We start from the raw sequence: 9,785 nt of genomic DNA, 5'->3' as shown, positions 1-9,785 counted from the left end.
CAGATGAGATTGGGCGTATCCAGTGTGCTGTGGCTGTAGATGAGCTTTGTGGTTTCTGTTAGAACTTTTCTACTTCTAACTACTGGTTCATAAATGAATACGTTTGAAAATGGAATGCATCTACAGAACGGTGTTGGCAGTATAAAAATATCTACAGCACCTTGTATTCCCAGTTGGTCTCCCATCCAAGTACTAACCAGGCCCAACACTGTTTAGCTTCCAAGATAATATGAGTTTGGGCGTATCCAATGTGGTGTGGCTGTAGATGAGCTGTGTGGTTTCTGTTAGAACTTTTCTACTTCTAACTACTGGTTCATAAATGAATACGTTTGAAAATGGAATGCATCAACAGAACGGTGTTGGCAGTATAAAAATATCTACAGCACCTTGTATTCCCAGGTGGTCTCCTATCCAAGTACTAACCAGGCCCAACACTGCTTAGCTTCCAAGATCAAATGAGATTGGGCGTATCCAGTGTGGTGTGGCTGTAGATGAGCTTTGTGGTTTCTGTTAGAACTGTTCTACTTCTAACTACTGGTTCATAAATGAATACGTTTGAAAATGGAATGCATCAACAGAACGGTGTTGGCAGTATAAAAATATCTACAACACCTTGTATTCCCAGGTGGTCTCCCATCCAAGTACGAACCAGGCCCAACACTGCTTAGCTTCCAAGATCTGATGAGATTGGGCGTTTCCAGTGTGGAGTGGCTGTAGATGAGCTTTGTGGTTTCTGTTAGAACTTTTCTACTTCTAACTACTGGTTCATAAATGAATACGTTTGAAAATGGAATGCATCAACAGAACGGTGTTGACAGTATAAAAATATCTACAGCACCTAGTATTCCCAGGTAGTCTCCCATACAAGTACTAACCAGGCCCAACACTGCTTAGCTTCCAAGATCAGATGAGATTGGACATATCCAGTGTGGTGTGGCTGTAGATGAGCTTTGTGGTTTCTGTTAGAACTTTTCTAATTCTAACTACTGGTTCATAAATGAAAACATTTGAAAATGGAATGCATCAACAGAACGGTGTTGGCAGTATAAAAATATCTACAGCACCTTGTATTTCCAGGTGGTCTCTCATCCAAGTACTAACCAGGCCCAACACTGCTTAACTTCCAAGATCAGATGAGATTGGGCGTATACAGTGTGGCGTGGCTGTAGATAAGCTTTGTGGTTTCTGTTAGAACTTGTCTACTACTAACTACTGGTTCATAAATGAAAACGTTTGAAAATGGAATGCATCAACAGAACGGTGTTGGCAGTATAAAAATATTTACAGCACCTTGTATTCCCAGTTGGTCTCCCATCCAAGTACTTACCAGGCCCAACACTGCTTAGCTTCCACGATCAGATGAGATTGGGCGTATCCATTGTGGTGTGGCTGTAGATGAGCTTTGTGTTTTCTGTTAGAACTTTTCTACTTCTAACTACTGGTTCATAAATGAATACATTTGAAAATGGAATGCATCAACAGAACGGTGTTGGCAGTATAAAAATATCTACAGCACCTTGTATTCCCAGGTGGTCTCCCATCCAAGCACTAACCAGGCCCAACACTGCTTAGCTTCCAAGATCAGACGAGATTGGGCGTATCCAGTGTGGTGTGGCTGTAGATGAGCTTAGTGGTTTCTATTAGAACTTTTCTACTTCTAACTACTGGTTCATAAATGAATATGTTCAAAAATGGAATGCATCAACAGAACGGTGTTGGCAGTATACAAATATCTACAGCACCTTGTATTCCCAGGTGGTCTCCCATCCAAGTACTAACCAGGCCCAACACTGCTTAGCTTTCAAGATCAGATGAGATTGGGCGTATCTAGTGTGGTGTGGCTGTAGATGACCTTTGTGATTTCTGTTAGAACTTTTCTACTTCTAACTACTGGTTCATAAATGAATACGTTTGAAAATGGAATGCATCAACAGAACGGTGTTGGCAGTATAAAAATATCTACAGCACCTTGTATTCCCAGGTGGTCTCCCTTCCAAATACGAACCAGGCCCAACACTGCTTAGCTTCCAAGATCTGATGAGATTGGGCGTTTCCAGTGTGGAGTGGCTGTAGATTAGCTTTGTGGTTTCTGTTAGAACTTTTCTACTTCTAACTACTGGTTCATAAATGAATACGTTTGAAAATGGAATGCATCAACAGAACGGTGTTGACAGTATAAAAATATCTACAGCACCTTGTATTCCCAGGTGGTCTCCCATCCAAGTACTAACCAGGCCCAACACTGCTTAGCTTCCAAGATCAGATGAGATTGGGCATATCCAGTGAGGTGTGGCTGTAGATGAGCTTTGTGGTTTCTGTTAGAACTTTTCTACTTCTAACTACTGGTTCATAAATGAAAACATTTGAAAATGGAATGCATCAACAGAACGGTGTTGGCAGTATAAAAATATCTACAGCACCTTGTATTCCCAGGTGGTCTCTCATCCAAGTACTAACCACGCCCAACACTGCTTAACTTCCAAGATCAGATGAGATTGGGCGTATCCAGTGTGGCGTGGCTGTAGATGAGCTTTGTGGTTTCTGTTAGAACTTGTCTACTACTAACTACTGGTTCATAAATGAAAACGTTTGAAAATGGAATGCATCAACAGAACGGTGTTGGCAGTATAAAAATATCTACAGCACCTTGTATTCCCAGGTGGTCTCCCATCCAAGTACTTACCAGGCTCAACACTGCTTAGCTTCCACGATCAGATGAGATTGGGCGTATCCAATGTGGTGTGGCTGTAGATGAGCTTTGTGTTTTCTGTTAGAACTTTTCTACTTTTAACTACTGGTTCATAAATGAATACGTTTGAAAATGGAATGCATCAACAGAACGGTGTTGGCAGTATAAAAATATCTACAGCACCTTGTATTCCCAGGTGGTTTCCCATCCAAGCACTAACCAGACCCAACACTGCTTAGCTTCCAAGATCAGACGAGATTGGGCGTATCCAGTGTGGTGTGGCTGTAGATGAGCTTTGTGGTTTCTGTTTGAACTTTTCTACTTCTAACTACTGGTTCATAAACGAATACATTTGAAAATTGAATGCATCAACAGAACGGTGTTGGCAGTATAAAAATATCTACAGCACCTTGTATTCCCAGGTGGTCTCCCATCCAAGTACTAACCAGGCCCAACACTGCTTAGCTTCCAAGATCAGATGAGATTGGGCGTATCCAGTGTGGTGTGGCTGTAGAAGAGCTTTATGGTTTCTGTTAGTACTATTCTACTTCTAACTACTGGTTCATAAATGAATACGTTTGAAAATGGAATGCATCAACAGAACGGTGTTGGTAGTATAAAAATATCTACAGCACCTTGTATTTCCAGGTGGTCTCCCATCCAAGTACTGACCAGGCCCAACACTGCTTAGCTTCCAAGATCAGATGAGATTTGGCATATCCAGTGTGATGTGGCTGTAGATGAGCTTGATGGTTTCTGTTTGAACTTTTCTACTTCTAACTACTGGTTCATAAATGAATACATTTGAAAATTGTATGCATCAACAGAACGGTGTTGGCAGTATAAAAATATCTACAGCACCTTGTATTCCCAGGTGGTCTCCCATCCAAATACTAACCAGGCCCAACACTGCTTAGCTTCCAATATCAGATGAGATTGGGCGTACCCAGTGTGGTGTGGCTGTAGATGACCTTTGTGGTTTCTGTTAGAACTTTTCTACTTCTAACTACTGGTTCATAAATGAATACGTTTGAAAATGGAATGCATCAACAGAACGGTGTTGGCAGTATAAAAATATCTACAGCACCTTGTATTCCCAGGTAGTCTCCCATCCAAGTACTAACCAGGCCCAACACTGCTTAGCTTGCAAGATCAGATGAGATTGGGCGTACCCAGTGTGGTGTGGCTGTAGATGAGCTTTGTGGTTTCTGTAAGAACTTTTCTACTTCTAACTACTGGTTCATAAATGAATACGTTTGAAAATGGAATGGATCAACAGAACGGTGTTGGCAGTATTAAAATATCTACAGCACCTTATATTCCCAGGTGGTCTCCCATCCAAGTACTAAACAGGCCCAACACTGCTTAGCTTCCAAGATCAGATGAGATTGGGCGTATCCAGTGTGGTGTGGCTGTAGATAAGCTTTGTGTTTTCTGTTAGAACTTTTCTACTTCTAACTACTGGTTCATAAATGAATACGTTTGAAAATGGAATGCATCAACAGAACGGTGTTGGCAGTATAAAAATATCTACAGCACCTTAAATTCCCAGTTGGTCTCCCATCCAAGCACTAACCAGGCCCAACACTGCTTAGCTTCCAAGATCAGATGAGTTTGGGCGTATCCAATGTGGTGTGGCTGTAGATGAGCTATGTGGTTTCTGTTAGAACTTTTCTACTTCTAACTACTGGTTCATAAATGAATACGTTTGAAAATGGAATGCATCAACAGAACGGTGTTGGCAGTATAAAAATATCTACAGCGCCTTGTATTCCCAGGTGGTCTCCCATCCAAGTACTAACCAGGCCCAACATTGCTTAGCTTCCAAGATCAGATGAGTTTGGGCGTATCCAATGTGGTGTGGCTTTAGATGAGCTGTGTGGTTTCTGTTAGAACTTTTCTACTTCTAACTACTGGTTCATAAATGAATACGTTTGAAAATGGAATGCATCAACAGAACGGTGTTGGCAGTATAAAAATATCTACAGCACCTTGTATTCCCAGGTGATCTCCTATCCAAGTACTAACCAGGCCCAACACTGCTTAGCTTCCAAGATCAGATGAGATTGGGCGTATCCAGTGTGGTGTGTCTGTAGATGAGCTTTGTGGTTTCTGTTAGAACTTTTCTACTTCTAACTACTGGTTCATAAATGAGTACGTTTGAAAATGGAATGCATCAACAGAACGGTGTTGGCAGTATAAAATATCTACAGCTCCTTGTATTCTCAGGTGGTCTCCCATCCAAGAACTAACCAGGCCAAACACTGCTTAGCTTCCAAGATCAGAAGAGTTTGGGCGTATCCAATGACGTGTGGCTGTAGATGAGCTGTGTGGTTTCTGTTAGAACTTTTCTACTTCTAACTACTGGTTCATAAATAAGTACATTTGAAAATGGAATGCATCAACAGAACGGTGTTGGCAGTATAAAAATATCTACAGCACCTTGTATTCCCAGGTGGTCTACCATCCAAGTACTAACCAGGCCCAACACTACTTAGCTTCCAAGATCAGATGAGATTGGGCGTATCCAGTGTGGTGTGGCTGTAGATGAGCTGTGTGGTTTCTGTTAGAACTTTTCTACTTCTAACTACTGGTTCATAAATGAATACGTTTGAAAATGGAATGCATCAACAGAACGGTGTTGGCAGTATAAAAATATCTACAGCACCTTGTATTCCCAGTTGGTCTCCCATCCAAGTAGTAACCAGGCCCAACACTGCTTAGCTTCCAAGATCAGATGAGTTTGGGCGTATCCAATGTGGTGTGGCTGTAGATGAGCTGTGTGGTTTCTGTTAGAACTTTTCTACTTCTAACTACTGGTTCATAAATGAATACGTTTGAAAATGGAATGCATCAACAGAACGGTGTTGGCAGTATAAAAAATATCTACAGCACCTTGTATTCCCAGGTGGTCTCCTATCCAAGTACTAACCAGGCCCAACACTGCTTAGCTTCCAAGATAAGATGAGATTGGGCGTATCCAGTGTGGTGTGGCTGTAGATGAGCTTTGTGGTTTCTGTTTGAACTTTTCTACTTCTAACTACTGGTTCATACATATATACGTTTGAAAATTGAATGCATCAACATAACGGTGTTGGCAGTATAAAAATATCTACAGCACCTTGTATTCCCAGGTGGTCTCCCATCCAAGTACTAACCAGGCCCAACACTGCTTAACTTCCAAGATCAGATGAGATTGGGCGCTTCCAATGTGGTGTGGCTGTAGATGAGCTTTGTGGTTTCTGTTAGAACTTTTCTACTTCTAACTACTGGTTCATAAATGAATAAGTTTGAAAATGGAATGGATCAACAGAACGGTGTTGGCAGTATAAAAATATCTACAGCACCTTGTATTCCCAGGTGGTCTCCCATCCAAGTACTAACCAGGCCCAACACTGCTTAGCTTCCAAGATCAGATGAGATTGGGCGTATCCAGTGTGGTGTGGCTGTAGATGAGCTTTGTGGTTTCTGTTAGAACTTTTCTACTTCTAACTACTGGTTCATAAATGAATAAGTTTGAAAATGGAATGCATCAACAGAACGGTGTTGGCAGTATAAAAATATCTACAGCACCTTGTATTCCCAGGTGGTCTCCCATCCAAGTACTAACCAGGCCCAACACTGCTTAGCTTCCAAGATCAGATGAGATTGGGCGTATCCAGTGTGGTGTGGCTGTAGATGAGCTTTGTGGTTTCTGCTAGAACTTTTCTACTTCTAACTACTGGTTCATAAATAAGTACGTTTGAAAATGGAATGCATCAACAGAACGGTGTTGGCAGTATAAAAATATCTACAGCACCTTGTATTCCCAGGTGCTCTCCCATCCAAGTACTAACCAGGCCCAACACTGCTTAGCTTCCAAGATCAGATGAGATTGGGCGTATCCAGTGTGGTGTGGCTGTAGATGAGCTTTGTGGTTTCTGTTAGAACTTTTCTACTTCTAACTACTGGTTCATAAATGAATACGTTTGAAAATGGAATGCATCAACAGAACGGTGTTGGCAGTATAAAAATATCTACAGCACCTTGTATTCCCAGTTGGTCTCCCATCCAAGTACTAACCAGGCCCAACACTGCTTAGCTTCCATGATAAGATGAGTTTGGGCGTATCCAGTGTGGTGTGGCTGTAGATGAGCTTTGTGGTTTCTGTTAGAACTTTTCTACTTCTAACTACTGGTTCATAAATGAGTACGTTTGAAAATGGAATGCATCAACAGAACGGTGTTGGCAGTATAAAAATATCTACAGCACCTTGTATTCCCAGTTGGTCTCCCATCCAAGTACTAACCAGGCCCAACACTGTTTAGCTTCCAAGATAAGATGAGTTTGGGCGTATCCAATGTGGTGTGGCTGTAGATGAGCTGTGTGGTTTCTGTTAGAACTTTTCTACTTCTAACTACTGGTTCATAAATGAATACGTTTAAAAATGGAATGCATCAACAGAACGGTGTTGGCAGTATAAAAATATCTACAGCACCTTGTATTCCCAGGTGGTCTCCTATCCAAGTACTAACCAGGCCCAACACTGCTTAGCTTCCAAGATAAGATGAGATTGGGCGTATCCAGTGTGGTGTGGCTGTAGATGAACTTTGTGGTTTCTGTTTGAACTTTTCTACTTCTAACTACTAGTTCATAAATGAATACGTTTGAAAATGGAATGCATCAACAGAACGGTGTTGGCAGTATAAAAATATCTACAGCACCTTGTATTCCCAGGTGGTCTCCCATCCAAGCACTAACCAGGCCCAACACTGCTTAGCTTCCAAGATCAGACGAGATTGGGCGTATCCAGTGTGGTGTGGCTGTAGATGAGCTTAGTGGTTTCTATTAGAACTTTTCTACTTCTAACTACTGGTTCATAAATGAATATGTTTGAAAAAGGAATGCATCAACAGAACGGTGTTGGCAGTATAAAAATTTCTAAAGCACCTTGTATTCCCAGGTGGTCTCCCATCCAAGTACTAACCAGGTCCAGCACTGCTTAGCTTTCAAGATCAGATGAGATTGGGCGTATCCAGTGTGGTGTGGCTGTAGATGAGCTTTGTGGTTTCTGTTAGAACTGTTCTACTTCTAACTACTGGTTCATAAATGAATACGTTTGAAAATGGAATGCATCAACAGAACGGTGTTGGCAGTATAAAAATATCTACAGCACCTTGTATTCCCAGGTGGTCTCCCATCCAAGTACTAACCAGGCCCAACACTGCTTAGCTTCCAAGATCAGAAGAGATTGGGCGTATCCAGTGTGGTGTGGCTGTAGATGAGCTTTGTGGTTTCTGTTATAACTTTTCTACTTCTAACTACTGGTTCATAAATGAATACGTTTGAAAATGGAATGCATCTACAGAACGGTGTTGGCAGTATAAAAATATCTACAGCACCTTGTATTCCCAGTTGGTCTCCCATCCAAGTACTAACCAGGCCCAACACTGCTTAGCTTCCATGATAAGATGAGTTTGGGCGTATCCAATGAGGTGTGGCTGTAGATGAGCTGTGTGGTTTCTGTTAGATCTTTTCTACTTCTAACTACTGGTTCATAAATAAGTACGTTTGAAAATGGAATGCATCAACAGAGCGGTGTTGGCAGTATAAAAATATCTACAGCACCTTGTATTCCCAGGTGGTCTCCCACCCAAGTACTAACCAGGCCCAACACTGCTTAGCTTCCAAGATCAGATGAGATTGGGCGTATCCAGTGTGGTGTGGCTGTAGATGAGCTTTGTGGTTTCTGCTAGAACTTTTCTACTTCTAACTACTGGTTCATAAATAAGTACGTTTGAAAATGGAATGCATCAACAGAACGGTGTTGGCAGTATAAAAATATCTACAGCACCTTGTATTCCCAGGTGGTCTCCCTTCCAAGTACTAACCAGGCCCAACACTGCTTAGCTTCCAAGATCAGATGAGATTGGGCGCTTCCAGTGTGGTGTGGCTGTAGATGAGCTTTGTGGTTTCTGTTAGAACTTTTCTACTTCTAACTACTGGTTCATAAATGAATACGTTTGAAAATGGAATGGATCAACAGAACGGTGTTGGCAGTATAAAATATCTACAGCATCTTGTATTCCCAGGTGGTCTCCCATCCAAGTACTAACCAGGCCCAACACTGCTTAGCTTCCAAGATCAGATGAGATTGGGCGTATCCAGCGTGGTGTGGCTGTAGATGAGCTTTGTGGTTTCTGTTAGAACTTTTCTACTTCTAACTACTGGTTCATAAATGAATACATTTGAAAATGGAATGCATCAACAGAACGGTGTTGGCAGTATAAAAATATCTACAGCACCTTAAATTCCCAGTTGGTCTCCCATCCAAGCACTAACCAGGCCCAACACTGCTTAGCTTCCAAGATCAGATGAGTTTGGGCGTATCCAATGTGGTGTGGCTGTAGATGAGCTGTGTGGTTTCTGTTAGAACTTTTCTACTTCTAACTACTGGTTCATAAATGAATACGTTTGAAAATGGAATGCATCAACAGAACGGTGTTGGCAGTATAAAAATATCTACAGCTCCTTGTATTCTCAGGTGGTCTCCCATCCAAGAACTAACCAGGCCAAACACTGCTTAGCTTCCAAGATCAGATGAGTTTGGGCGTATCCAATGTCGTGTGGCTGTAGATGAGCTGTGTGGTTTCTGTTTGAACTTTTCTACTTCTAACTACTGGTTCATAAATAAGTACGTTTGAAAATGGAATGCATCAACAGAACGGTGTTGGCAGTATAAAAATATCTACAGCACCTTGTATTCCCAGGTGGTCTACCATCCAAGTACTAACCAGGCCCAACACTGCTTAGCTTCCAAGATCAGATGAGATTGGGCGTATCCAGTGTGGTGTGGCTGTAGATGAGCTTTGTGGTTTCTGTTAGAACTTTTCTACTTCTAACTACTGGTTCATAAATGAATACGTTTGAAAATGGAATGCATCAACAGAACGGTGTTGGCAGTATAAAAATATCTACAGCGCCTTGTATTCCCAGGTGGTCTCCCATCCAAGTACTAACCAGGCCCAACACTGCTTAGCTTCCAAGATCAGATGAGTTTGGGCGTATCCAATGTGGTGTGGCTTTAGATGAGCTGTGTGGTTTCTGTTAGAACTTT

General features: G+C 41.8%; 20 non-coding genes and 24 pseudogenes across 20 annotated transcripts in view; all 44 read right to left on the bottom strand.

Annotated features, from left to right (window-relative positions):
- The window catches only part of LOC135066783 (5S ribosomal RNA), a 119-nt gene extending 78 nt beyond the window's left edge, over window positions 1-41 (bottom strand). The window contains exon 1 of the ribosomal RNA XR_010253023.1: window positions 1-41. This exon is cut by the window's left edge and continues 78 nt beyond it. This is a non-coding gene — a ribosomal RNA (5S ribosomal RNA).
- Window positions 42-148: 107 nt separating this feature from the next.
- On the bottom strand, window positions 149-267 carry LOC134894974 (5S ribosomal RNA; annotated as a pseudogene).
- A 107-nt stretch (window positions 268-374) lies between these two features.
- On the bottom strand, window positions 375-493 carry LOC135066275 (5S ribosomal RNA). The gene has a single exon (XR_010252527.1). It is a non-coding gene; the product is annotated as a 5S ribosomal RNA (ribosomal RNA).
- Window positions 494-600: 107 nt separating this feature from the next.
- On the bottom strand, window positions 601-719 carry LOC135069666 (5S ribosomal RNA). The gene has a single exon (XR_010255843.1). It is a non-coding gene; the product is annotated as a 5S ribosomal RNA (ribosomal RNA).
- Window positions 720-826: 107 nt separating this feature from the next.
- On the bottom strand, window positions 827-945 carry LOC134885797 (5S ribosomal RNA). The gene has a single exon (XR_010169901.1). It is a non-coding gene; the product is annotated as a 5S ribosomal RNA (ribosomal RNA).
- A 107-nt stretch (window positions 946-1,052) lies between these two features.
- On the bottom strand, window positions 1,053-1,171 carry LOC134889624 (5S ribosomal RNA; annotated as a pseudogene).
- A 107-nt stretch (window positions 1,172-1,278) lies between these two features.
- Window positions 1,279-1,397, bottom strand: LOC134894039 (5S ribosomal RNA; annotated as a pseudogene).
- Window positions 1,398-1,504: 107 nt separating this feature from the next.
- LOC135067915 (5S ribosomal RNA) lies at window positions 1,505-1,623 on the bottom strand. Its single transcript, XR_010254121.1, has one exon. It is a non-coding gene; the product is annotated as a 5S ribosomal RNA (ribosomal RNA).
- Window positions 1,624-1,730: 107 nt separating this feature from the next.
- LOC135069816 (5S ribosomal RNA) lies at window positions 1,731-1,849 on the bottom strand. The gene has a single exon (XR_010255998.1). It is a non-coding gene; the product is annotated as a 5S ribosomal RNA (ribosomal RNA).
- A 107-nt stretch (window positions 1,850-1,956) lies between these two features.
- LOC134889376 (5S ribosomal RNA) lies at window positions 1,957-2,075 on the bottom strand (annotated as a pseudogene).
- A 107-nt stretch (window positions 2,076-2,182) lies between these two features.
- LOC135061540 (5S ribosomal RNA) lies at window positions 2,183-2,301 on the bottom strand. Its single transcript, XR_010247916.1, has one exon. It is a non-coding gene; the product is annotated as a 5S ribosomal RNA (ribosomal RNA).
- Window positions 2,302-2,408: 107 nt separating this feature from the next.
- LOC134889476 (5S ribosomal RNA) lies at window positions 2,409-2,527 on the bottom strand (annotated as a pseudogene).
- Window positions 2,528-2,634: 107 nt separating this feature from the next.
- Window positions 2,635-2,753, bottom strand: LOC134891763 (5S ribosomal RNA; annotated as a pseudogene).
- Window positions 2,754-2,860: 107 nt separating this feature from the next.
- On the bottom strand, window positions 2,861-2,979 carry LOC134889586 (5S ribosomal RNA; annotated as a pseudogene).
- Window positions 2,980-3,086: 107 nt separating this feature from the next.
- LOC135059540 (5S ribosomal RNA) lies at window positions 3,087-3,205 on the bottom strand. Its single transcript, XR_010245942.1, has one exon. It is a non-coding gene; the product is annotated as a 5S ribosomal RNA (ribosomal RNA).
- A 107-nt stretch (window positions 3,206-3,312) lies between these two features.
- Window positions 3,313-3,431, bottom strand: LOC134893401 (5S ribosomal RNA; annotated as a pseudogene).
- Window positions 3,432-3,538: 107 nt separating this feature from the next.
- LOC134887963 (5S ribosomal RNA) lies at window positions 3,539-3,657 on the bottom strand (annotated as a pseudogene).
- A 107-nt stretch (window positions 3,658-3,764) lies between these two features.
- LOC134889106 (5S ribosomal RNA) lies at window positions 3,765-3,883 on the bottom strand (annotated as a pseudogene).
- Window positions 3,884-3,990: 107 nt separating this feature from the next.
- Window positions 3,991-4,109, bottom strand: LOC135059196 (5S ribosomal RNA). The gene has a single exon (XR_010245608.1). It is a non-coding gene; the product is annotated as a 5S ribosomal RNA (ribosomal RNA).
- A 107-nt stretch (window positions 4,110-4,216) lies between these two features.
- Window positions 4,217-4,335, bottom strand: LOC134892289 (5S ribosomal RNA; annotated as a pseudogene).
- Window positions 4,336-4,442: 107 nt separating this feature from the next.
- LOC134889422 (5S ribosomal RNA) lies at window positions 4,443-4,561 on the bottom strand (annotated as a pseudogene).
- A 107-nt stretch (window positions 4,562-4,668) lies between these two features.
- Window positions 4,669-4,787, bottom strand: LOC134890222 (5S ribosomal RNA; annotated as a pseudogene).
- A 106-nt stretch (window positions 4,788-4,893) lies between these two features.
- Window positions 4,894-5,012, bottom strand: LOC134895962 (5S ribosomal RNA; annotated as a pseudogene).
- A 107-nt stretch (window positions 5,013-5,119) lies between these two features.
- Window positions 5,120-5,238, bottom strand: LOC135067827 (5S ribosomal RNA). Its single transcript, XR_010254036.1, has one exon. It is a non-coding gene; the product is annotated as a 5S ribosomal RNA (ribosomal RNA).
- A 107-nt stretch (window positions 5,239-5,345) lies between these two features.
- On the bottom strand, window positions 5,346-5,464 carry LOC134890090 (5S ribosomal RNA; annotated as a pseudogene).
- A 108-nt stretch (window positions 5,465-5,572) lies between these two features.
- LOC134889980 (5S ribosomal RNA) lies at window positions 5,573-5,691 on the bottom strand (annotated as a pseudogene).
- Window positions 5,692-5,798: 107 nt separating this feature from the next.
- LOC134900595 (5S ribosomal RNA) lies at window positions 5,799-5,917 on the bottom strand. Its single transcript, XR_010174106.1, has one exon. It is a non-coding gene; the product is annotated as a 5S ribosomal RNA (ribosomal RNA).
- A 107-nt stretch (window positions 5,918-6,024) lies between these two features.
- LOC135064052 (5S ribosomal RNA) lies at window positions 6,025-6,143 on the bottom strand. Its single transcript, XR_010250369.1, has one exon. It is a non-coding gene; the product is annotated as a 5S ribosomal RNA (ribosomal RNA).
- Window positions 6,144-6,250: 107 nt separating this feature from the next.
- Window positions 6,251-6,369, bottom strand: LOC135064041 (5S ribosomal RNA). The gene has a single exon (XR_010250356.1). It is a non-coding gene; the product is annotated as a 5S ribosomal RNA (ribosomal RNA).
- A 107-nt stretch (window positions 6,370-6,476) lies between these two features.
- Window positions 6,477-6,595, bottom strand: LOC135068262 (5S ribosomal RNA). The gene has a single exon (XR_010254466.1). It is a non-coding gene; the product is annotated as a 5S ribosomal RNA (ribosomal RNA).
- A 107-nt stretch (window positions 6,596-6,702) lies between these two features.
- LOC134895050 (5S ribosomal RNA) lies at window positions 6,703-6,821 on the bottom strand (annotated as a pseudogene).
- A 107-nt stretch (window positions 6,822-6,928) lies between these two features.
- Window positions 6,929-7,047, bottom strand: LOC134893933 (5S ribosomal RNA; annotated as a pseudogene).
- Window positions 7,048-7,154: 107 nt separating this feature from the next.
- Window positions 7,155-7,273, bottom strand: LOC134889979 (5S ribosomal RNA; annotated as a pseudogene).
- A 107-nt stretch (window positions 7,274-7,380) lies between these two features.
- LOC135067914 (5S ribosomal RNA) lies at window positions 7,381-7,499 on the bottom strand. The gene has a single exon (XR_010254120.1). It is a non-coding gene; the product is annotated as a 5S ribosomal RNA (ribosomal RNA).
- A 107-nt stretch (window positions 7,500-7,606) lies between these two features.
- LOC134892951 (5S ribosomal RNA) lies at window positions 7,607-7,725 on the bottom strand (annotated as a pseudogene).
- Window positions 7,726-7,832: 107 nt separating this feature from the next.
- LOC135061225 (5S ribosomal RNA) lies at window positions 7,833-7,951 on the bottom strand. Its single transcript, XR_010247613.1, has one exon. It is a non-coding gene; the product is annotated as a 5S ribosomal RNA (ribosomal RNA).
- Window positions 7,952-8,058: 107 nt separating this feature from the next.
- LOC134896044 (5S ribosomal RNA) lies at window positions 8,059-8,177 on the bottom strand (annotated as a pseudogene).
- A 107-nt stretch (window positions 8,178-8,284) lies between these two features.
- Window positions 8,285-8,403, bottom strand: LOC134901047 (5S ribosomal RNA). Its single transcript, XR_010174544.1, has one exon. It is a non-coding gene; the product is annotated as a 5S ribosomal RNA (ribosomal RNA).
- Window positions 8,404-8,510: 107 nt separating this feature from the next.
- Window positions 8,511-8,629, bottom strand: LOC134901669 (5S ribosomal RNA). Its single transcript, XR_010175155.1, has one exon. It is a non-coding gene; the product is annotated as a 5S ribosomal RNA (ribosomal RNA).
- A 106-nt stretch (window positions 8,630-8,735) lies between these two features.
- On the bottom strand, window positions 8,736-8,854 carry LOC135068764 (5S ribosomal RNA). Its single transcript, XR_010254956.1, has one exon. It is a non-coding gene; the product is annotated as a 5S ribosomal RNA (ribosomal RNA).
- Window positions 8,855-8,961: 107 nt separating this feature from the next.
- Window positions 8,962-9,080, bottom strand: LOC134892288 (5S ribosomal RNA; annotated as a pseudogene).
- Window positions 9,081-9,187: 107 nt separating this feature from the next.
- LOC134894368 (5S ribosomal RNA) lies at window positions 9,188-9,306 on the bottom strand (annotated as a pseudogene).
- A 107-nt stretch (window positions 9,307-9,413) lies between these two features.
- Window positions 9,414-9,532, bottom strand: LOC135061459 (5S ribosomal RNA). The gene has a single exon (XR_010247838.1). It is a non-coding gene; the product is annotated as a 5S ribosomal RNA (ribosomal RNA).
- Window positions 9,533-9,639: 107 nt separating this feature from the next.
- On the bottom strand, window positions 9,640-9,758 carry LOC134891067 (5S ribosomal RNA; annotated as a pseudogene).
- Between the last annotated feature and the right edge of the window lie 27 nt (window positions 9,759-9,785).

The sequence above is a fragment of the Pseudophryne corroboree genome, chromosome 3 (assembly GCF_028390025.1).
Source record: "Pseudophryne corroboree isolate aPseCor3 chromosome 3, aPseCor3.hap2, whole genome shotgun sequence".
NCBI classification, from domain to species: domain Eukaryota; kingdom Metazoa; phylum Chordata; class Amphibia; order Anura; family Myobatrachidae; genus Pseudophryne; species Pseudophryne corroboree.
This window is presented reverse-complemented; position numbering and strand designations above follow the sequence as displayed.